Source organism: Scyliorhinus torazame, chromosome 22, assembly GCF_047496885.1.
Source record: "Scyliorhinus torazame isolate Kashiwa2021f chromosome 22, sScyTor2.1, whole genome shotgun sequence".
In the NCBI taxonomy this organism is placed as follows: Eukaryota; Metazoa; Chordata; class Chondrichthyes; order Carcharhiniformes; family Scyliorhinidae; genus Scyliorhinus; species Scyliorhinus torazame.
The window spans coordinates 66,930,925-66,953,594 of record NC_092728.1 but is presented as its reverse complement, the minus strand read 5'-3'; the positions used below and the strand labels follow the sequence as shown (position 1 = coordinate 66,953,594).

Below are 22,670 nucleotides of genomic sequence, written 5' to 3'. Positions count from 1 at the left end.
CTTATGGTCTAAGATACCCCATTGCCCTCGCCATACTGTGAACACCTCACATTCGAGTAGGTTACAGTACAAAAACACAGGGCCGGAAAACACGTCAATCCACTCAAAACTCCATTGACTTTGGCGGGACTGGAAGATCCCGCCAGTGGGAGGGGCCACAAAATTCCACCCCTGCCACCTGAAGGTCGAACTAATAGCACATGTTGCCAGTTGGCCTGCTGAAACAAGATCTGGCCCAATTCAGGATTTAAACACGGAAAACTGAGAGAAATGTCAAAAATAGCTCAATGAAAAGTTTTTTTTAGCTTTATTAACCATACAGATACAAATGTAACATGTCATACTATTACTGGAAAGTGAGCCCTGTGAAGCAAAATGGACAATACAATGGCCTTCAGTTCATAAAACAACAGCAGAAATTGGCAAAGAATCACTGACGTGGAACAGTGCTTGAAGTTTCTGTGGTATAATTTGTTGCCGATTCCTCTTTACTATGCTCTTTACTCTGACTCTGTTCCAATTAGGGCAATCAGTGAATTTACCTTCTTTCTATATTGTCTATGTTTGAATGCTTAGAGTTGCCAGGTATCGAATGATACCACCACAAGTTTCAACCGACTATCGATCAAAGAGCCAAACACCAGTTAGTTAGTTCAAGGTCAAGGCTACTTTATTTACACACAATCAGTAATGCAACATAAACACTACTAGTCAACTACACCTATTACTTACACAACCTGTACTTAACTTCGGGCACCCGGTTTAGGTCAGGAAACAGTGGCCGCTGTTCAGGATCTCTTGGGTTCGAAGTGGTAACTGCTGCTCGGCTGGGCTCGTCCTTCTGGTAGTGGGTGTTGAACTCAAACTTGCTTCTGGTGTTGCTGCAGTTGGCAATGGCCGTGACCGGGGTACCAAGGCCAAAAGAGAGCGAGCATATGGCGAACTCTTCCTTTATACTTGGGGGCTTTCGCGCTCTTTAGGGCGGTCCTTTGATTTGGGCCTTACTAATTGGGTGATCCCTGATCACTCTGTTCAATTCCTTCGCCAATAAGTGGGCGGGGATCTGGATGACTGGGCATGTCCCAAGCGGTCATTGACCCCGTTGTTTGTGTTTCCCTTGGACAGGGAGTGGCGCCGAAATGTCTGGGACTATGCCGGTAGCTGGAGTACCAGTCCCTTGTGTTGGGGGAGATGGGCCATCATCTGCTAATCGGCCTGATTAACATGCTAATGGGACGGGGTTTCGATACCGTCTGGACTTTGCTGACAAATATGCATTTCAGGCTCAGAACCTGCCTGATTCTTGGCTTGTCCATTTTACCCATCAGTCTTTGTGAGTCACTCTGTGCTTAGTTGGAAGTGGCCATCCCAGATGGCTACAAATTCAAATGGAGTTACCTTCTGTGAAACAATTGGAAAGCACTCTGTCCATAGCACCACATACTTTGGAGCTGCCATTGTACTGTCAAAGGGTGATTAACTGAAGCGTCATGCCAAGAGCGATTTGATATGGGCACGATTTAATGGAAGTGTCCTGTCAAAGGTGATTAACTGAAGCGTCATGCCAAGAGTGATTTGGTATGGGCACGATTTAATGGAAATGAAACAGAGTTCCGTGTCGGGCGCGTTTAGCCGGGTGTTTCCCGGCTCTTGCAGCACCGAGAACGACCCTGCTATTAAACTGGACTCTGCCAAGGCCATACTTAGGCTCACTTCCTGCACTAGTGAGCTCTGCTTGGCAGTGCAGGATGAGATCGGCGCCCCTATCTCTAGACCCCGCACCTCCGGAACTCCCCAACACACCAATTAGGAGGTCATTGATCCCCCCCCCCCCCCCGCACCGCTCATAAAGGCAGGGCATCCCGGGGCCCGAGCCCGGCCCGAGCAAAATACAACCAGGGCAGCTTGGCACTGCCAGCCTTGCACCCTGGCAGTGCCTCTGCCAGCCTTGCAGTGCCCTGGTGTCTCTGTGGCATCAGGGATACAAGGGTACCACCCTGCCCAGAGCCCAGCCACTCAGTGCCCCCCAATCAGCTGGGAGACACCCCCAGTGCCGGTACACCTGGTCGGCGTTTGTGGAAACCATGTGCTAAACGGCACCCACTCAAAGTTTCCAGGGCGAGGCCATTTGATACCAGGTGCTGAGTAGGTCAGGTGTAGACATCTTCAAGTGAGACGAACCACTGGACCCCAACCTCAATGGGTGGGATCCAATTCGCAACACTTCGTGAAACCTCATTAGATTTCATAAGCAAAGGTGAACCCCAAATTAATGCCCAACATCTTAATACAATTAACGGTACACAAGTAGTAAATAATGGAACACTGATTTGATTTCATGTGCAAGAAATTTAGCGTTATTAAACCTGACTATTTTCATTCTCTAAATCAAAGGCAGATAGTGCCCAGTTCTGGCAGAATATTTAAATTTTCTGAGCACAATAAAAGGGCGCGATTTAACCATATGCGCTGTGAAACACAGTGCTGTCTAACATGACTCGGGTTAGATTTCGGACCTCAGCAGGGAACGCATAGCCGAGAGGCCTCATTTAGTTCCGTTTCCTGCACTGAGAAGCCCCGCTTACCAAAACTCTTCAGTGCTGTGAGAGATCATGGCGTCCCCATCTCTCGAGCCCCAGCGTGACACCTGAACACCTCCCCAAGCCCCAACTCACTGTGATGAGGTTCCCCCCCACACCCACTCAGGGAACACCCTCAGCCCGATCACAGCCACACAAAAAATACCAGCTTTCCACCTTGGCAGTGCCATCCTGGCAGTACCCCTGCCAGCTAGCAATACTATTCTGGTGACCTTAGCAGTGTCAGGCTGGCACCCATGTGGCACTGCCAGGGTGCTAAGCTGGCAGTGCCAGGGTGCCCTGGTGGCACCAGCTGTGCCAGAGTATCACCGTGTCCAGAGAGGATGCACCTCGAGGCCTCCAAAGCCCTGGGAGATCCCCGACAAGTGCCGTTCCGTCTGCTTCCCATTTGTGGAGACCAGCACTGAACGGTGCTCACCCAAGGTCTGCAAGGCAAAGGGGATAGATCCCAATGCCTTGATTACCTCAGGGAATTGCATATTAGAGTAAGACTAGCTGTCTTGCTCTAATATGCAGATTTGCCAAAAGGTGATCCCGCGCACAATGGGCAGACTTCACCTCTCGCGAGGCGTGGCGAGCTGGGTAGAACCCGTCATATACCGACCCCTTTGTACAGTTTTCGGTGCAGCGTGGCCAGTAGATCACGCCCAACATCTTGAAGACTTGGTGGTGGAACGCTATGGAGGGAGCTTGAAACTTGCTAAATTGACTCGTACCTCACAGAGACTGGTGGAGTATCGGCAAATCAGGTTTCGTGGTGGCACAGTGGTTAGCATTGCTGCCTCACAGCTTCAAGGACCCGGGTTCAATTCTGGCTTTGGGTAACTGTGTGGAGTTTGCACTTTCTCCCCGTGTCTGCGTGGGTTTCCTCCAGGTTTCCGGTTTCCTCCCACAGTCCAAAGAGGTGCAGGTGGGGTAGATTGGCCATGCTAAATTGCCCCTTAGTGTCCAAAAGTTAGGTGGGGTTACTGGGTTACGGGGATAGGGTGGAGGCATGGGCTTAAGTAAGTCTTAAATAGGGTGCTCTTTCCAAGGGCCAGTGCAGACTCGCTGGGCCGAATTGCCTCCTTCAGTACTGTGGGGATTCTATGATTATTCCATTTACATTGGTTGTCCAGGATAGGAGTCTGAGCATTCCTGAGTAAATCAGTCAGTGATAATGATTTTTTTTTTAATGGTGTTGTTCAACAACACTTAACAAACATGGAGCTCTCAAAAAATGCTATCAGAGCAGCAAACTATTGAAATGATGGCTCAGTTGGCACTAAATTACACTCCATTAAATAGCTGTTATTACAGAATAAAGAAAATTAATATAGAGGCGATATTTGTGGTCACTGCCTCTTCTCTGAACTGTTTGACGGTCAGCACTTTGTACTGTAAACATGGGAACTGCACCAATTATTTGTGGGGATGATTATTATAATCATACTTCCATTCTGTAGCGAAAATGGACATCAACCAAGAACAGCACTCTGACAATGATTTGAAAAATCTGATAGTTTATGTGTGCTTAGAGTGGGAAGAACTGATTCATAATTTATATGAGAGCCCACCTGAATGAATTAGCTGACAAATCTGTTGCCGGTTTCAAAATAAACTAGAGTTAGATTTTATGCCAGTGCTTGGCTTGCAGCAGGCAATATTGTGAGCGCTATGCTTGTGATTTCCCACACTTTTATTTAATTGCCTGTTAAAAAGTTTTGAAAAATGCCCCCCCCCTGAGGTTAATCCCTGCACTGTGTTGATTTGCATATTTGTAGTCTTTGGGTGACAGTGCTACCCCTTTCCCACTCCCCTTAACCAATGGGAATCATCCTGCCCCAGTCTCTGTCTAGGTTCACACGTAAAGAATGGGCAAAGTGGCAGAGAATGACTAGTGGCTGAGGACCCACAACTCAGCTGTGTCTCCACTGTGTCTCTAGAAGATAGAAAAACGGATGAGGAAGAAAAGCAGGAATGCCATAAAGTACTTTCTGTGCTGCAATATAATATGTACCTGTTCTTAAATCACATCAATTGTATCTCCTTCTATTGTCATCCATCTCATTGTAGCCAGTGAAGCATCTGAAATGGAAGCTGCATCTACTCTTGATCACTACCTCTGGTGTCCCCAAAAGATTTTTCCTTGATCTCCTACATCTGATCTACATGACATCCTTTGTCACATCATCTGAAATCGACATTTCCACATATACACTGATGATACCCAGCTCTACCACATCAAAACCTTTCTCGACCCTTCCACTTTCAATTATCATGCTGCATGTCTGATATCTAACACTGAATGAGCAGAAACTTCCTTCAATTACAAATTGACAACACAAGTCACTGGGCAAGATTCCCCACTCCCCGTCCTGCTCTCATATCCACATGTCTGTCCTTGGCCTGCTGTAGTGTTCGAGTGAAGCCCAGTGTAAACTGGAGGAACAGCACCTCATCTTCTGATGAAGTACATACAATCTTCCAGACTCAACATTGAGTTCAACAACACAGCCTGTGAACTCTCTCCTCCACCCACACTCCATTTTTATTTCTCTCAACTTATTTTTGTTTCTTCCATCGACTTGTTTCCACCGAGATTGTCCAGTATTATCTGTTTTCGTTTCATATTCCAGCATCCGCAGTAATTTGCTTTTAGCTCCACTGAAGTCATTGGCTGGGATTTTCTGCCCCACTCACAGCATTGTGTGGTGGTGAAGGCTGCCCGCCATTGGTCGCCAGAAGGATCTTCCAGTCCTGCCACCATCAACGCGGTTTTTCATTGCTTGCACCCTGTAGCGCACAATGACTTACGCGAGACGAGAAGCGATGAAGTCGATCTAGGCTTTATTAAGCGAGACTTGTCCCCAGCAGCTCAGCAACAGAATGAGGCTGCGGGGAGAAGCTCGGGCTCTTATACTCCACCTTCAGGCCGGAGCCAGAAGTCGGCAGATCCAACCAGGACCCGGGACCTGTCAGCCAATAGCCTCTTGGCTTCACAGGTACCACATTACCCCTAATACATACCACCACATTCAGCCCTTGTTAAAAAAGAACCCGGTGGGGTGGTGGTTCGCATGGTGGTAAGGGTTTACAAGGCTGGCCCTGGAACAAATTTCGGACTGTGTTAATACAGCTTTAGCCCTACATTGGGCTATGTACAAGTTTGTGAGAACTATTTACAATACGAGCAAAAAAATTTTGTTACAACAACATTCTTGCTTTTCTTGGTGTCATGCGGATTCCACGAGTCGAGCGGGCGGTCTGGTCTTTCTCGTCGATCGCCTCAGCCCCGGTGGTGGTGCATGTGCTTGCTCGGGCGTTGTCGTCTCCGGGAGCGTTTCGCTGTTTGTTCCTGTTTTACTCCTGGGCGGGCACGGGAGGAGGTCCGATCCCTCCGGGAATGGGGGCGGTCGCGGGGTGCGCCGGTGGCAGGGAGGGGGTGATCGGTGTCGGGGGTGTGTGTGTTGCCGGCGGGCGCCAGGTCCCGCAGGGAGACCGTGTCCTGTCGGCCGTTGGGGTACGCCACTTAGGCGTACTGCGGGTTCGCGTGGAGAAGGTGGACCCTCTCGACCAACGGGTCCGATTTGTGCGCCCGCACATGTTTCCGGAGCAAGATGGGTCCTGGGGCCGCCAGCCAGGTTGGCAGCGACGTTCCGGAGGAGGACTTCCTGGGGAAGACAAGGGGGCTCTCGTGCGGCGTTTGGTTAGTGGTGGTACACAGCAGCGACCGGATGGAGTGGAGAGCGTCCGGGAGGACCTCCTGCCACCGGGAAACTGGGAGATCTCTGGACCGTAGGGCCAGTAGGACGGTCTTCCAGACCGTGCCGTTCTCCCTCTCTACTTGCCCGTTCCCCCAGGGGTTGTAGCTGGTCGTCCTGCTCGAGGCTATGCCCTTGCTAAGCAGGAACTGCCGCAGCTCGTCACTCATGAAGGAGGACCCCCTGTCGCTATGGATATACGCGGGGAAACCGAACAGTGTGAATATGGTGCCAAGGGCTTCAATGACTGTGGCTGCTGTCATGTCGGGGCAGGGGATGGCGAAGGGGAAACGGGAGTACTCGTCCACCACGTTCAGGAAGTACGCGTTGCGGTCGGTGGAGGGGAGGGGCCCTTTGAAATCCAAACTGAGGTGTTCAAAGGAGCGGGAAGCCTTGATCAGGTGCGCTCTATCCGGCCTGAAAAAGTACGGTTTGCACTCTGCGCAAATGTGGCAGTTCCTGGTGACTGTACGGACCTCCTCCACAGAGTAGGGGAGGTTGCGGGACTTTACGAAATGGTAGAATCGAGTGACCCCCGGGTGGCAGAGGTCCTCGTGGAGGGCTTTGAGGCGGTCTATTTGTGCCTTGGCACATGTGCCGCGGGATAGGGCATCAGACGGCTCGTTCAGCTTTCCGGGACGATACAAGATCTCATAGTTATAGGTGGAGAGTTCGATCCTCCACCTTAAGATCTTGTCATTCTTAATTTTGCCCCGCTGTGCATTATCGAACATAAAGGCTACCGACCAGGTACCACATTACCGCTAATACATACCACCACACACCCTCCACCGCCGGGGAACCTGCAGCAGGGGGTTGCCGTTGGCAGGACCGAAAGATCCCATCAGCGGGAATGGTTGGAAAATCCTGCCGAAATTTAATGTGCCACCAGGGCAAATACCTATTTCCAGCTCTGTAACATTACCAGACCCGACCATTGCCTCGGCTTATCTAATGATGAAACCCTCATTGTCAAATCTAGATTACGCATGCCGGACCAGCCTCCTAGATTCCACCGTCAATAAAATTGGTGTTTTCAAAACCTTGCTGCCCATGTCTTTATTTGCATGGAACCCTTCGCCGACGACCCCAGTGCTCATTAACCCTCATTGACTCCTGGTTAAGCCATGTCTCAATTAAAAAAGCTTGTCCTTGTTTTCAAATTCCTCCATGCCATTACAACCGTGCCCCCATCCCATAATCTCTATAATCATCTCCAGCTCCATGACTCTCCAGCATATTTACACTCCTTTAATTCTGGCCTCTTGAACACCCTTGGTTTTATTTGCTCCACTGTTGCCCTGGACCTCCTTTCTTAAGCTATTTTAGCTCTCTGCCTCTCTTTCGTCCTTTGAAAACCTCCTTGGAACCTATCTGTATGACCATGAGTTGGTCCATGTGTCCTAAGATCTTTGCATGTGACTTGGTGCCAAATTTTGCTTTACATTACTTCAGTGAAGTTCCTTGGAACATATTACATAAAAGGCGCTTTATAAATACATGCCCTTATATTTTCATGGTTGAATGCTTCCACGCAACACAGCAGCTCATAAATTACTCCTTGATATTCAAAAGGCATAGAAAATGGGGAAATCAAGTTGCTACAGAAGACTTTACACTGGACAGATTATCGTGGAGACAATACCAAAACATTGACCGTCTTTTGATAAAATTTAATGATTATTTATTAGCAACATCAACCTGCTTCACAGCCATTTGTCCAAGAGCAAATTAATTCTGGTAATTTAATTTTTCACTAATTTGAATACATTCAACAATAAAGAATTTGAATCTCCGAGTGATTAAACATCAGAACTGTGCCACGACAAGGTGGATAAGTGATAAATTTAAAACATATTGCAGAGATGTATTTCTGATAACATCAAGGGTACCGATGTTCCAAATGAAGGGAAAAGTAACCTATGCTTGCAGAACATTCGACACAACCTCTGAAAAATATTCTGAAGGCAAGTAGGAACGAGGTTTATTTTGTTACCTGTGCAATTGAAACACAATTTCAGACAAAAATGGAAGGTTTGAAAATTGCCTCAACTGTCAAAACCCTGCAGATAAAGGGCAATTAAGGATGGATAATAAATGCTGACCTCGGCAGACACCCACATCCTGTAAAAATGAATATTTAAAAAAACTGAAGGGAACATGAATGACAATGGAGTCTTTGTGAAGTTGTTCTGATTAAAGGGCGTACTTCCAGAGGATGAAAAAGCCTCATGCAGCATTAACAAAATGTCCCATTGAAACATAAAAAGGTTGAAGGATCCTGTTAAAAGGCTGCTTTAGCATAACCACTTGTTTAGTTTGGATTGCTGGAGAAAAAGTATCTAAGTGCAGGCTTCCTGTACTTACCTTGCGAAAGTTGCCTCTCCCATCCTGCTGGTAAAGTACAGGCACACTGCAGGTCTGAACTGTTTCTGACCCTGGTCCTACAGTACAGCAGCCTTTTGAATGGTGGTTATGCTACTATCTCCTGCGAGGGGATGGCAAACCTGGACCCAATCCTTTATAGGGAGGAAGGAAATGTCAGTACTATTAGAGGGTGGAATGTTTCCTGATAAGTTTGTGATTTTCTTTCGCAAATTTATTTAATTTTATGTGTCACTTTTTTTTCGCTTATGGGAGTTAAATTGCAATCCTTATCAGCTATCATTCTCCCTTCTACAGACCTAATCTTGATTAACTCAAATTCAGGGGCAGCACATTTGAGTATACCTGGTTCAAGACTGGCGTTGCCCTTTATCACAAGCTCCTTCAACCTCTCTTCCTTTTGTATCTACCCGTGGAAAAACTCTGAAATTTGCTACTGCCCTTTCAAACTCCCAATGTTCCCCCATTGCCACACATGTATGGCAGTTATCAATTTGCTCAGCAACCCCCTTACCATTGCAGTTCATGCCATCAGCTCCAGCGTAAGCGTCGCTATTTCCCAACTGGCCCTAGTGCTCTCTACTTCAAGTCTGAAGGATACAGACTAGATTGCACCTGGTGCAGTCAAAATGCAAGTTATTGCTTCATTGCTGCATGAGAGGCATAATCACCCATTATCAAATCTGACTTACCAAAACAGGGAGGATGCCAGCAATGGCAAAGGAACTGATGGGGTTCATGGAGCAGATGGAGGGGGGTGATAGACCCATGGAGTTTTAGGCAGACGGCGGGGAAGGAGTTTTCTTTTTATTCGCATGTGCATAAGGTTTACTCCCGGATTGATTTTTTCATTCTGAGCAGGGATTTGCTGGCAGGGGAGGTGGACACAGGATACTCGGCCATCACTATTTCGGATCATGCCCCACATTGGGTGGAACTGCAGGTTAGTGAGGAGAGCTTCCAGCGCCCGCAATGGAGATTGGACGTGGGCTTGTTGGCGCACTAGGCGGTGTGCGAGAGGGTGAGGAATTGCATGCAGAACTACCTGCAGGTCAATGACACAGGGGAAGTCTCAGCAGCGGTGGTCTGGGAGGCGTTGAAAGTAGTGGTGAGAGGGGGGGGCTGATTTTGATCCGGGCTCATAGGGACAGGATGGATAGGGCAGAGATGGACAGACTGGTTGAGGAGATCCTACAGATAGATAGGAGGTATGCGGCGACCCCGGGGGTGGAGCTGTTAAGGGAACGTCGGAGGCTGCAGGCTGAGTTCGGGGTGTTGTCCACAGGCAAGGCAGTGGAGCAGATTAGAAAGGCGAGGGGGGCATTTTATGAACATGGGGAGAAAGCCAACAGAATGCTGGCACAGCAGCTTAGGAAGAGGGAGGCGGCCAGGGAAATAGAAAAGGTAGTCGATGGGGATGGGAATTTGGTAGGGGACCCGGCTGGGCTAAGCAGGGCGTTCAGGAACTATTACAGCAGACTCTATCGCTCGGAACCCCTCACGGGGCCCGAGGGGATGAGGTGCTTTTTGGACGGACTGACCTTCCCGAGGGTGGGCAGGGAGCTGGTGGATGGGCTGGGGGCCCCGATCAGGGCCGAAGAAATAGTTGAGGGCTTGAAGACAATGCAGTCGGGTAAGGCTCCGGGGCCGGACGGGTACCCGGTGGAATTCTACAAAAAATCCTCGGGGATATTAGGGCCGTTGTTGGTCAAGGTTTTCAATGAGGCGAGGGATAGCGGGGTGCTGCCCCCGACGATGTCACGGGCCCCTATTTCGTTAATATTGAAGCGGGACAAGAACCCGGAGCTATGCGGGTCATATAGGCCGATCTCCCGGCTTAATGTGGATGCCAAGTTGCTGGCCAAAGTTTTGGCCTCCAGGATTGAAGATTGTGTGCCGGATGTGATTATGGAGGATCAAACCAGGTTTGTCAAGGGCAGGCAGTTGGTGGTCAATATAAGAAGGCTGCTCAACATGATTATGATGACCCCGGAGAGTAGGGAGGTTGAGGTAGTTGTGGCAATGGATGCGGAAAAGGCGTTCGACCGGGTGGAGCGGGACTATTTATGGGAGGTGCTGGGACTGTTTGGGTTCGGTAGGGCCTTTATCGACTGGGTTAGGCTGTTGTACCACGCCCCGGAGGCTAGTGTAAGGACGAATAGGATGACCTTGGACTATTTTAGACTGCACCGGGGGACAAGACAGGGATGCCCCCTCTCCCCACTGCTGTTTGCGTTAGCTATAGACCCGCTGGCAATTGCTCTGAGAGCTTCAAGGGGCTAGTTCGGTGGGGGGGGGGGGGGGTTGGGTAAGAGTGGAGCATCGGGTCTCGCTGTATGCGGACGACCTGCTCTTATATGTAGCACATCCAGGGGCAGGGATGGGTGAGATCATGGCCACTTTGGGGGAATTTGGCCGGTTTTCGGGATATATACTGAACATGACAAAGAGCGAGATGTTTGTAGTCCAGGCAAGAGGTCAGGAGGGTCGGCTGGGGGAGCTACCGTTTAGGTTAGTGGGGGACAGTTTTAGGTACCTGGCGAGTTTCGGAGATGGGATGCGCTACCGCTGTCGCTGGCTGGGTGGGTGCAGACGGTTAAGATGACGATCCGACCAAGATTTTTATTTGTATTCCAATGCCTCCCAATTTTCATCCCGTGGTCCTTTTTTAAGAGGATTAATAAAATCATTTTGGGCTTTGTCTGGGCGGGTAAGTCCCCACGGGTGAAGAAGGTAATGCTCGAGAGGAATCGGGGGGGAGGGGAGGGCTTGCCCTGCCAAACTTCAGTAATGACTACTGGGCGGCCAATAATGTTATGATAAGGAAGTTGGTGGTGGGGGCGGGGTCGGTTTGGGAGCAGATGGAGGCAGCTTCTTGTAGGGGCACCAGCTTAGGGGTGTTGATAACGGCACCTCTGCCGTTCCCGCCGGCGAGATATTCCACCAGTCCCGTGGTGGTGGTGGCCTTGAGGATCTGGGGTCAGTAGAGGAGGTACGTTGGAGCAGTGGGAGCATCGGTTTGGCCCCCAATATGTGACAACCACCAGTTTGCCCCAGGGAGCCTGGATGGGGGTTTTTGAGTATGGTGAAGGGCGGGAATTGAGAGGATGGGGAACCTGTTCCTGCAAGGGTGCTTCCCTAGCTTGAGGGCGCTGGAGGAGACGTTTGGGTTGGCAAGAGGGAACGACCAGATATTTGCAGGTGCGGGGCTTTCTGCGCAGGCAGGTACCATCCTTCCCACTCCTGCCACTAAGGGGGATCCAGGATAGGCTAGTGTCTAGGGGATGGGTGGGGGAGGGGAGTGTCTCGGACATCTACAAAGAACTAATGGGGGCGGAGGAGACGCAGACCGAGGAGCTGAAGCGTAAGTGGGAGGAGGAGCTTGGGGGAGAGATGGAGGACGGCTTATAGGCAGACGCGTTGAGCAGAGTCTACGTGACCGCTACATGCGCAAGGCTCAGCTTGATCCAATTCAAGGTGGTACATCGGGCCCAAATGACAATGGCCCGGATGAGTAGATTCTTTGGGGTGGAGGACAGGTGTGTAAAATGTGCGGGAGGACCAGCGAACCATGTCCACATGTTCTGGGCATGTCCAAAACTTCGGGGATATTGGCAGGTGTTTGCGGACGTTATGTCCAGAGTATTGAAAACAAGGGTGGCAATGGGTCCAGAGATGGCGATTTTTGGGGTGTCGGAAGATCCGGGAGTCCAGGAGGAGAAAGGGGCAGATGTCCTGGCCTTTGCCTCCCTAGTAGCCCGGAGACGGATATTGTTAGCTTGGAGGGACTCAAAGCCCCCGAAGTCGGAGGCCTGTTTAACCGACATGGCGAGCTTTCTCGGCCTGAAGAAGATTAAGTTCGCCTTGAGAGGGTCAGTGTTAGGGTTCGCCCGGAGGTGGCAACCATTCATCGACTTCTTTGCGGAGAATTTATCGTCAGCAGCGGGGGGGGGGGGGGGGGGGGAGGGCTAGGATAGTGTAGAATAGGGGGTTAAATAGGCGGGTCTTGTAGGGACGGGTGTCGGTGTTTGCACTATGTTTATTGTTCTTTGTACACTGTTTTTACACTGTTGTTGTTTGGAATGCCAAAAATTACCTCATTAAAATTGTTTGTTAAAAAAAACTCTGACTTACCAAAAGAAAACATGGAGTTACCTTTGAGTTCCAGAATTCTGTAGTAATTTGCAGTGTTGGTGGAGGAGAGAAAGGCCCAGTTGAGTTAAACTGGAACTCAAATGTAACCTCGGGCGAGATTCTCCGACCCCCCACCGGGTCGGAGAATCGCTGGGGGCTGGCGTGAATCCCGCCCCCGCCGGTTGCCGAAGTCTCCGGCACCGGAGATTCGGCGGGGCGGGAATCGCGCCGTGCCGGTTGGCGGGCCCCCATGCGCGATTCTCCGGCTCGGATGGGCTGAAGTCCCACCGCTAAAATGCCTGTCCCGCCGGCGTAGATTAAACCACCTACCTTGCCGGCGGGACAAGGCGGCGCGGGCGGGCTCCGGGGTCCTGGGGAGGCACGGGGTGATCTGGCCCCGGGGGGGTGCCCCCATGGTGGCCTGGCCCGCGATCGGGGCCCACCGATCCGCGGGCGGGCCTGTGCCGTGGGGGCACTCTTTCCCTTCCGCCTTCGCCACGATCTCCACCATGGCAGAGGCGGAAGAGACTCCCTCCACTGCGCATGCGCAGGAATGCCGTCAGCGGCCGCTGATGCTCCCGCGCATGCGCCGCCCGGAGATGTCATTTCCGTGCCAGCTGGCGGGGCACCAAAGGCCTTTTCCGCCAGCTGGCGGGGCGGAAATTCGTCCGGCGCCGACCTAGCCCCTCAAGGTTGGGGCTCGGCCCCCAAAGATGCGGAGCATTCTGCACCTTTGGGGCGGCGCGATGCCTGACTGATTTGCGCCGTTTTGGGCGCCAGTCAGCGACATCGTGCCGTTTCCGGAGAATTTCGCCCCTCATGTTTTCTTTTTCGACGAACAATGATGCTGCAAACACCATGACCTTCCATCCTCACCTCTAACGACAAGAAAAAGCAGAGCATGGATTTCTCTGTCAATAAATTAAAGACTGTCGAATCAGGTTCCTCAAGTGCTTTCTGTTCCCCTTGATCCTAAGTCAAACACCCTCAGTTCCACTCTCACCCTGAAACTCATTTCACTTTAATTTCTCCCGACTTCCCTTTCCAAGCGAAACTTGTCCGTGAGACATTCTCTGAGGCTGAAATGCTCAACTCATTTAAAAGGTACTTGGATCTGCACCTGAAATGTTGTAAGCTGCCGGGTGCTGGAAATTGGGATTAAAAGGATTGACTAGGTCCTTTTTATCTTTTGTGGCCGTCACAGACTCGATGGGCTAATTGGCCTCTTTCTGTGCTGTAACGTTCCTGTGGTTCATGGTTTTAAACAGAAGAATGGAGTTTAGATAGAGATCAGCCATGATCTATCTAATTAAACGGTGGACCAAGCTCGGGGAGCTGAGTGACCTATTCCTGTAAATATGTTTGACCTTTATGTATCTGTGGAAAGGTGCAGTTCTGCGATTGCTTAAATAAAGAAGGCCAAGGTAAATAAATTGTGCTGGTGATAAAATCAAAAGAAGGAAATAGTGCATCTGTAATTAATTCAATTTCAATTTGTTTAAGAGGAGTTTTACACTGAACAGAGTTTTTGATTTTATTATTAAAATGTGCAACTGAAATTGATTAAATTTGTTCTTGAAAATAAAGTGCAGAATGATAATCAAGCAGCTGAAAGATAGTTGTTTCCTCCCTCTCGTTGAGATAAAGAATGTTGAGACTATTAGGAAGTGGCCTAGCCACGTAACTATCTAAACACAGGTAACTGTTAATGGTTGAAATTACTCCTTTTTTCCAGAAACTTTCAATAAAAAGGGACATGCTATCAAAGCTTTTCATCTTGCACTCATCAGGGCAGAATTCGGAAGAATACCAATTGTAAAAGGGACAACAATTGATACTGCATATGAAGAGAATATTCATTGATTGGCAAATGGACTCTGATTGGTAGAGGCTTTGCGCCAGGGAACTGTTAACTACCAAGCTGTTATTTAAATACAAACCAGGTAGGTCGATTCTGGTCAAGCATTGCCATGGGGAATGAACCAAAAGGTGGCTATCTGCCAAGCTTTTGTTTCGTTGAAAAAGGTGCAATGAGTGGACATGTTCCTTCTGTGTGCAAGCGATAGGACCCTGTGTGTGAATATATGTAACTTACAGCATGAGTAAGTGGGCCACACTGCGAGCCACACTGATAATCTTAAATTGGTTGTCAGTTAAGCAAGTATTGTCCAATCACATCTAATATTGGACATTATGTGGGTATAGTATACAAGTGGTATTCTCCGCTACCAGAATGTTGCCGTCAAGTCAAAAAGACATTTTGCTATCACACAAATGAATAATGTGGTAAATGAATTTCAATGCTGGTGTGATGCCAGCTATGTAGGCCTTAAGCCTCAAGGATTGGCAGATCATATCAAACAGCACATTCTTTTGGCTGTTTGCAACAGGCAAAATACTGACCAAACCCAACCAACCCGTCATTGCAAAGCTCAAAACATACGTTTTGCTGGCATGTCTCTTTTTTCAGCAAGATCAAAATGACTACTTATCAATAAAAGTAATTAAGAGTATGGGCTGCAATATCAGGTTCCTAACCAGGAGACCCATGTTCAAATCTCCAAAGCAAAGGACATTTACACCTGGCATTATCCAAAGAGCAAGTCTGAGACTTTGGGCAGGATTTTCCAGCCCTTCCTGCTGGGAGGATCTCCCTCTCCTAAAGTTATCGCCTGCCGCCGCGGGTTCCTTGGCGGCAGGCTGGGCGAGCCATACAAGTTGCCATTGACTTCGACAGGAGTGGAGGATCCAACCGGCAGCCGATGGCAAGTCGCTCCCCAGCGGGAAATCCCATCACGGATGAGGGCTGGAAAATTCCAGCTTTAAAATAGGTTCTGAAGTGTCTGTGAATTACTTGAGCTCCTCCCCGCAAAAAAAAAAATAGAAAACATTCAAATTGGGAAGGAAAACAATGTTTGAACGGGGGAGCTGGCCACGTATTTGATTATTTTTTCTTTTTTTTTTTAAAATATGTTTTATTGAAATTTTTTTCCCAAACAACAATTTTTCCCCTCTTACAAAGCAAACGCAACAATAACAGTACAGAAATTTTTAACAATACACAAGTAACAAAACCCCTTTATCTTTGACCTAAACTAAATTAAACCCCCCCCCTCCCCCCTCCCCCCTTCCCCCTGGGTTGCTGCTGCTGGTCATCTGTCATCCCTCTAACGTTCCCCTAAGTAGTCGAGAAATGGCTGCCACCGCCTGGTGAACCCTTGAGCCGATCCTCTCAGGGCAAACTTTATCTGGTCCAGTTTAATGAACCCCGCCATATTGTTTACCCAGGCCTCCAGTCCGGGGGGTTTCGCCTCCTTCCACATGAGTAGGATCCTGCGCCGGGCTACTAGGGACGCAAAGGCCACAACGTCGGCCTCTTTCGCCTCCTGCACTCCCGGCTCTTCCGCAACTCCAAATAGAGCTAACCCCCAGCCTGGTTTGACCCGGGCCTTCACCACCCGCGAAATCACTCCCGTCACTCCCTTCCAATACCCTTCCAGTGCCGGTCACGCCCAAAACATATGTGCGTGGTTTGCCGGGCTCCCGCCACACCTCCCACATTTGTCCTCCACTCCAAAGAACGTGCTCAATCTTGCTCCCGTTATGTGTGCTCTATGTAGCACCTTAAATTGAATCAGGCTAAGCCTGGCGCATGAGGAAGAGGAATTTACCCTGCTTAGGGCATCAGCCCACATACCCTCCTCTATCTCCTCCCCTAGTTCTTCTTCCCACTTTCCTTTTAGTTCGCCCACCGACTCCTCCCCCTCTTCCCTCATCTCTCGGTAGATCTCTGACACCTTGCCCTCTCCGACCCACACCCCTGAAAGCACCTTGTCCTGTATCGCCTGTGTCGGGAGCAACGGAAATTCCCTCACCTGTTGTCTAGTAAACGCCCTCACCTGCATATATCTCAAGAAATTTCCCCGGGGCAACTTATACTTTTCCTCCAATGCTCCCAAGCTCGCTAAAGTCCCATCTATAAATAAATCTCCCACCCTCCTAATTCCCAACTGGTACCAGCTCTGAAATCCTCCATCCATTCTTCCTGGGGCGAACCTATGGTTGTTCCTGATTGGGGACCCCACCAGGGCTCCCCGCACCCCTCTCTGTCGCCTCCACTGTCCCCAGATATTCAATGTTGCCGCCACCACCGGGTTCGTGGTAAACCTTTTAGGTGAGATCGGTAGCGGCGCCGTCACCAGCGCCTCTAAACTCGTCCCTTTACAGGACTTTCTCTCCAGTCTTTTCCACGCCACTCCCTCACCCTCCATCATCCATTTACGTATCATTGCCACATTGGCGGCCCAATAGTAATCGCCCAAGTTCGGTAGTGCCAATCCTCCTCTGTCCCTACTACGCTGAAGAAACCCCCTCCTTACTCTCGGAACCCTCCCTGCCCACACTAAGCTCGTGATGCTCCTGTCTATTTTATTAAAAAAGGTCTTGGTGATTAGTATAGGGAGACATTGAAATACAAATAAGAACCTCGGGAGGAACATCATCTTAATTGCTTGCACCCTGCCTGCCAGCGATAGAGGTTGCATGTCCCACCTCTTGAAGTCCTCCTCCATTTGTTCTACCAACCGTGTCAGATTAAGTCTGTGCAAGGTTCCCCAGCTCCTAGCGATCTGAATCCCCAGGTATCGCAAGTTTCTTTCCACTTTCCTTAGAGGCAAGCCTTCTATCTCTCTACTCTGGTCCCCTGGATGTATCACAAATAATTCACTCTTCCCCATGTTTAGCCTATACCCCGAGAAATCCCCGAACCCCCTCAAAATTCGCATAACCTCTATCATCCCCCCCCGCTGGGTCCGACACGTATAACAATAGGTCATCCGCGTATAACGAGACTCGGTGTTCTTCTCCCCCTCTAATGATTATTTTTTCTGATTAACAATTCACTATGTGAAATTCAGCACAACTCTTAAAGTGAGCAGACTGGGCTCTCTGTTTATGTTTTTGTTGAGCATGGAAAGGTAATAAGAGCCTAAATGTTACAATTGTTGGATTAACTGGAGCATTTCATCACAGTCTGTGACACATAACAATGGAGGGAACAAATAGGAGACAACAGAGTACTGCAAATAGCTCAGTAAAGGATGAGTTCATCAGCCAGATCTATATTATATTGATTCGCTTCAGTAGGTTTCGTCACTGCCATTCTCTCAGATGTAGTGAATGAGAATTCCCAGCATTTGTTGACGCAAATTGACCGCCCCCGCACGAAAACAACTCCTCAAATACGGTCACACATATCCCCCACCTTTTCTCCAATGCCTCTGCAGGAAGTCGCATGGGTCACCCAATCAAGCCGCTACCCCCGGTGGTGATGTTGACTGCCACTCCAGTAACATTTGCCTACTTTTCCTCCATCGATTCTTAAATGTCCAATTAACTAATAACTTGCCATTGGGGGGTTATGTGAAAGAAACAGAAAAGTGGTAGTCTTTGCAAGCCTTATTTAGCTTCAGGGAGTAAGGGGAATATAGATAGCAACAAATGTCAGGTAATTTTCTCAGGACTACACGGTGAAGTGGAAGTTAGTTTCCACTTGTTAGGTTCTTTATTCAAGCATGATAAAAACAATGTTGAGCAGATGCTGATTTTATGGTGTGCACCTTTGGATTGTTAATGATGTGACTAAAAATGGCATGCCACAAAAACATCCATTTATTAAGATGGATTGTGGATAGGTGAATGATAAATGGTAAAGCACTGAGCCACTATAAAACTTCCTAATGTAGTTAGTTTAAGAGGATACGGTCGATTCAGTTTTCCATTACTGGAAAATTAGAATTCAAGGAGCTACTCAATGCATGATTGGGATTTCATACTCCTCCATACGTTACAACTATTCTTCCCTATCTAATCCCATTTTGCTCAACATAAATTTGGATCATTTTCTTGTCATCTAACTTCATGAGCTCCTCTCCCAATAATTCTACAATCTGGTTTTGGCCCTGTCCATCACATTAATCTAAGTCACTAGAAAGATCCTTTGTGACTACAACTGAGGTGCATTATCTCTTCACCTGTTTGTGGTGTTCAGTACAGTTAATCACTTCATCCTCCTATACCGTTGTTCTGCTGTTGTCCAGCCATAGGAGACCGCCCACCCTTTGTTCCATCCTTGTTTGTACCAACAAGTCTCCAGAAATGACGGGCGGAATTCCCCCATCTTAGACTAAGTCCCATGGTGGGCGCGGAGAGTGTTTCCTACTGTGGAAGCCAGCGGAAAACAACATCATGGGTGGGATTGTCCGTCCCACAAGCCCCATTTTCCGGGCCTGACCCTCCATTCAACAGCCAGCTAATGGGGTTTCCCATTTTGGCCATCCCACGCCATTGGGAAATCCGCGGGGGTGCGTGTGCTGCTAGCGAATTGGAGGATCCCGCCGACAGACAATCCCGCAGCATATCTTCCAGCCCTGACGTCATTAATTATGCATCCGGGAGTTTTGTAGTGTCGTCTGTGGCGGAGTGAGCTTGAGCCGTCATATCTGGGCGCTGTATTTAAAAGGTGCCCAAAATCATTCACCCACCTTTGAAGAAAGAAGATGATCCTTTTGAAGAAAGAAGATGGTCCTCCAGAAGAAAGTAGTTGGACCGTCAGAAGAAAAAAGATGGACCTCCTTAAGGAAGAAGGTGGACCTTCTGAAGAAAGAAGGTAGACCTCCAGAAGAAAGAAGATGGACATCCGTAAGAAAGAAGATGGACCTCCTGAAGGAAGAAGATGGACCCTCTGAAGAAAGAAGGTGGACCTCTTGAAGAAAGAAGATGAATCTCCTTAAGAAAGAAGATGGACCTTCTGAAGAAAGAAGGTGGATCTCCAGAAGAAAGAAGATGGACCTCCTGAAGGCAGAAGATGGACCCTCTGAAGAAAGAAGGTGGACCTCTTGAAGAAAGAAGATGAATCTCCTTAAGAAAGAAGATGGACCTTCTAAAGAAAGAAGGTGGATCTCCAGAAGAAAGAAGATGGACCTCCGGAAGAAAGACGATGGACCTCCTGAAGGAAGAAGATGGACCTCTTGAAGAAAGAAGATGGACCTCCTTAAGAAAGACATTGGATCTCTTGAAGAAAAAATATGGACCTCCAGGAAGACTCTGAGACTGGAATAGGGATCTCCTCAAGTAATTCTGGGGGATGCACCTGACAGATGTTTCCCCCACCCACTGCTTGGTGTTCCAGAGTCCAAGGAGTCCAAGGTCACTGGCAGCTTCTATCCCGAATTCTGGAGGCAGCCCCAGGCCTTCTTCAGGTAAGCCCTGATTTCTGCACACCACATTGGGGCAGGCGGGTCCTGGACTGGCGTGTTTTCCCACTGACATCACGGAGAATTGGGCATGCGGGCAAAATCCCAATCGGGCCTTCATCTGCATGCCATTAGTGGGATACAAATAGTTTTCACGCTGGCCATCAGTGAGAGTCCCCGATCCGCCATTGGGGGGAGGGGGACACACCATTGGAAGATTCTGTTCTAAATTCACAGCAGTATGAAACCGACTTTTGGACCTCTCACCAAATTCTCCCTCCAGCCGTCATTGATTCTGCAACAGGGTCATGGGAGAATTCCACTCCATGTTTCCAGTTACACTTGTGCTGTCATCCACAGCACCTTAAAGTCCCGCCCTGTTCCCCTTCTTTTTCTTACCTCCTATGACGAATATGCCGTTGGCGTTGGGAGCATTGCTCCACCAGCACATTACAAGCACAAGAGTCCCTGATCAAAGTATCATTTAGACGGGCAGCATGGGTCCCCAGGTTTGATCCCAGCTCTGGGTCACTGTCCGTGTGGAGTTTACACATTCTCCTCATGTCTGCGTGGGTTACACCCCCACAACCCAAAGATGTGCAGGCTAGGTGGATTGGCCACGCTAAATTGCCCCTTAATTGGAAAAAATGAATTGGTTACTTTAAATTTATTTTTAAAAAAGTTATCATTTAGACAGTTGATAAGAAATAGAAACAGGAACAGAGTCAATAAACCCATCAAGCCTGCTTTGCCGCTCGGTAGATCATGCCTGATTTGTGGCCTTAACACCATTTTCCTGCCTCTTCCCCCATAATCTTTCATGTCTAGATCAGCCTTGAATCTATCATGTGACTCCTCCTCTCTTGCTCCTGTCGAAGAGAATTCCGAAACTTAACTTCACTCTGAGAGAAGAAATTCCTCCCATGTCTTCTTTAAATAGGTGAGCCCACATTTTTAAACTGTGCTCCCAGTTCCAGATTCCCTCACAAGAGGAAGCATCCTCCCAGCATTTATCCTGTCAAGCCTCCTCAGAATCTTATATGCTTTTAAAATATAACACTTTGTATCGATGTGAAGTAGTTTCAGCATGATTTGGTGCAAATGCTGGTGGAGAAATATGGCAAATATTTTTAATTATTATCGAGGCTTTCTTATTGAATACCACTGGAAAGTATTAGACAAAGAGGTGCTTGGATTTTTAAATGTCCACATCTTACCATGTAGTTTCTCTTTCTCTTTCTGCAACATACAGTTATTCAGGATAGACTGTCTGTCCCCAGTACACTCAGTCTTTTCTGTTCAATTAATCTTCCCTTATACATCATTCCACTGAGTTTTGGGGTCAACTGTGTCTCCTCCAATAGCATGTTAAAAAGTTACGTCAGCCAAAACTGCACTGTGATACAGTGGTTGGCACTGCTGTCTCACAGCGCCAGTGACCCGGATTCAATTCCGACCTTGTCTGTGGAGTTTGCACATTCTCCCCGTGTCTGCGTGGGTTTCCTCCGGGTGCTCTGATTTCATCCCAGTCCAAGGACGTGTAGGTTAGGTGGATTGGCCATGCTAAAAATTGCCTCTTAGTGTCCAAAGGTTAGGTGGGGTTACGGGGAAAGGGCGGAGGAATGAGCCTAGGTGGAGTGCTCTTTCAGAGGGTAGATGCAGACTCGATGGGCCAAATAGTCTCCTCCTGCTCTGTCGGCATTCTATGATTCTGTTGAAGATGTTGAGCAAAATTTCCCTGCAGGCTACTGTACCCCACCATCAGGCAAAGATGTGGGTCATAGTAACTAAATGCGATTTTCCCTGGACTGACCAATTAAGGGTCAGAGAGCTAGTTGTTGCCCAAGTAATGATGGCAGCTGAGTTCCCAAAACTGGAGGGCCAACCAGAGGTCTTACAACTTGAAAGCTGCAGAAGGATGCAATGGAAGGTAAGTGAGGGAGCAAAGGCTTCAAAATGAAGGCATGCTCTCTCCAACATCTTTATGTCTTAAAACAACTGTTAATTGGTTACGAGCGGGGTGCGTTACCAGAAAGCATGTGTAACCCCCTTTATTACTGCAAGAGATTCTAATGGCCTTAAACTTTCTCAATTCTTTACCTGTGACGTCGCATCAAATTAATTACTAGATTAATAGAGACCCATTGTCAGTGAAGGTTAAACATGGTACTCCATGGATGGTGGAAGAGAAAGTTTCAGAGGAAATGAAGCCTTTTCACATCAGGAAAGATAAGCTGAGTTGCGACGATGGTGTCATCCTTTGAGGAATGAGAGTGGTCGTCCCCATACAAGGAAAAGAATCACTTCTTGATGAATTGTATAGCGCCCATTCGGGAACGTCCCAGTTGAAAATGCTGGAGTGGGATCAAGGCGGATATAAAAAGTGTTATGAAACAATGTGACCCCTGCCAGTTATACCAGAAGTTGCCTGCCGCAGTTCCCTTGCGCCCCTGGGAATGGCTGAGTTGATCTTGGGTGAGAGTTCATAAAGATTACGTTGGCCCATTCGTGGGCGCGATGTTCCTTTTACATAGAATTTACAGTGCAGAAGGAGG

General features: G+C 48.5%; 1 protein-coding gene across 4 annotated transcripts in view; it reads left to right on the top strand.

Annotated features, from left to right (window-relative positions):
* LOC140399103 (dual specificity testis-specific protein kinase 2-like) overlaps positions 1-22,670 on the top strand; it is a 153,916-nt gene that overhangs the window by 9,387 nt on the left and 121,859 nt on the right. The window contains exons 1-2 of one of the 4 annotated variants that reach the window (XM_072488269.1): positions 9,589-9,671; positions 14,598-14,805. The exons of 1 other annotated variant lie outside the window; for it this stretch is intronic. The gene's annotated coding sequence lies outside the window, so the exon portion shown is untranslated. Of the gene's footprint in view, positions 1-9,588; positions 9,672-14,597; positions 14,806-20,962; positions 21,056-22,670 lie in introns of those variants that run through there. 2 more of the 4 variants (XM_072488268.1, XM_072488271.1) reach the window with 2 other exon arrangements.